The sequence below is a fragment of the Hipposideros armiger genome, unplaced genomic scaffold (genome assembly GCF_001890085.2).
Source record: "Hipposideros armiger isolate ML-2016 unplaced genomic scaffold, ASM189008v1 scaffold_2546, whole genome shotgun sequence".
Taxonomy (NCBI): Eukaryota; Metazoa; Chordata; class Mammalia; order Chiroptera; family Hipposideridae; genus Hipposideros; species Hipposideros armiger.
Window position 1 is genome coordinate 5,165 of NW_017733867.1, and position 1,884 is coordinate 7,048.

Below are 1,884 nucleotides of genomic sequence, written 5' to 3' on the forward strand. Positions count from 1 at the left end.
AGAAACCATAAAAAGGAACCAGTCAGAAGTGAAGAATACAATAACTGAAATCAATGCACTAGAAGGAATCACCAGCAAACTAGATGAAGCAGAGGATCGAATCAGCGATTTGGAAGACAAAGTAGCAGAACACACCCAATCGGAACAGCAAAAGTAAGCACAGAGAGTCCCAAACAAGATGAATCCGAACAGGTCCATACCAGGACACATTATATAATAATTAAAATGGCAATGGTTGAAGACAATGAGAATCTTAAAAGTAGCAAGAGACAGGCAACTAGTAACTTATAAGGGAACTCACGTAAGATTGTCAGTTGATTTCTCAACAAAAACTTTGCAAGCCAGAAGAGATTCGCAAAAAATATTCAAAGTGATGAAAAGTGGCAAGAAATATTCAAAGTGATGAAAAGCAAGGGTCTACAACTAAGACTACTCTACCCAGCAAGGCTATCATTTAGAATCAAAGAACAGATAAAGAGCTTCCCAGAGAAGAAAAAGATAAAGGAGTTCATCATCACCAAACCAGTATTATAAGGAATGTTAGAGGGACTTCTTTAAGATGGAAAAAATAAATAAATAAAAGTATGAAAAATGGCAATAACTACATATCTATCAATAATTACTTTCAATGTAAATGTAAATGGATTAAATGCTTCAATAAAAAACATAGGGTGGCTTAATAGATAAGAGAACAGAACCCTTACATATGCTGTATATAAGAGACTCACTTCAGACTGAAAGACACACACAGACTGGAAATAAAGGGATTGAAAAAGATATTTCATGAAAATGAAAATGGAAAAAAACAGAAAAATTTGGGATCGCAATACTTATACCAGACAAAATAGAGTTTAAAACAATGGCTATAATGTGAGACAAAGAAGGACCCAGTAATCCCACTTCTGGGTATTTATCTGAAGAAACCCAAAATGCTACTTTGAGGGTACATGTGCATCCATATGTTCATTACAGCATTGTTTACAATGGCCAAAATGTGGAGGCAGCCTGGGTGTCCGTGGATGGAAGAATGGATAAAGAGGAGGTGGTACACACTTACAACAGAATATTGCTCAGCCAGGAAGGGACTGGGTTGTTGGCAACTGTGGCCACATTAATGGACCTGGAAGGTATTGTGCTCAGTGGAGTATGTCAGACAGAGAAAGACAGATGCAATGTAATTTCACTTATACTTGTGTGTGGAATCTAAAGAACGAAACAAATAAAACAAAAACAAACTCATAGATACAAAGAACATTTTGATGGTTGCCAGATGGGAGTGGTGTTGAGGGGGTGGGTGAAAAACGGGAAGGGATTAAGAAATACAAATTGGTTGTTACAAAGTAGTCCTGGGGATGTAGGGTATAGCAAAAGGAATATAATTAATAATATTGTAATAACTATGTATGTGTCAGATGGGTACTAGATTTATTGGGGTGATGGGAGGGAAGTTGGGGGACAGGGTGAAAAAGGTGAAAGGATTAAGAAGTATAAATTGGTAGTTACAAAATAGTCATGGGGATGTAAATATAGAGAATATAGTCAATAATATAGTAATAATTATGTATAGTGCCAGGTAGGAACTAGACTAGTCGGGGTGGTGGTGGTGGGGGGCACTTTTTAAATTGTATTTGTCTACCCACTGTGCTGTACACCTGAAATTAATACAAAATACATTGAATGTTAACTGTAATTGAAAATTTTAAAAAGGGTGGAGAAAAAAAGGTGAAGGGGAATAAGAGGTCCAGATTTCCAGGTATAAAACAAATCATGGGGCTGAAATGTACAGCATAAGGAATATAGTCAATAATATTGTGATAGCAGGCCAGCCGAGTGGCGCGTTGGTTAAGAGTTGGCTTGGGATGCCAGCCCTAAGCAGCAGGGCCC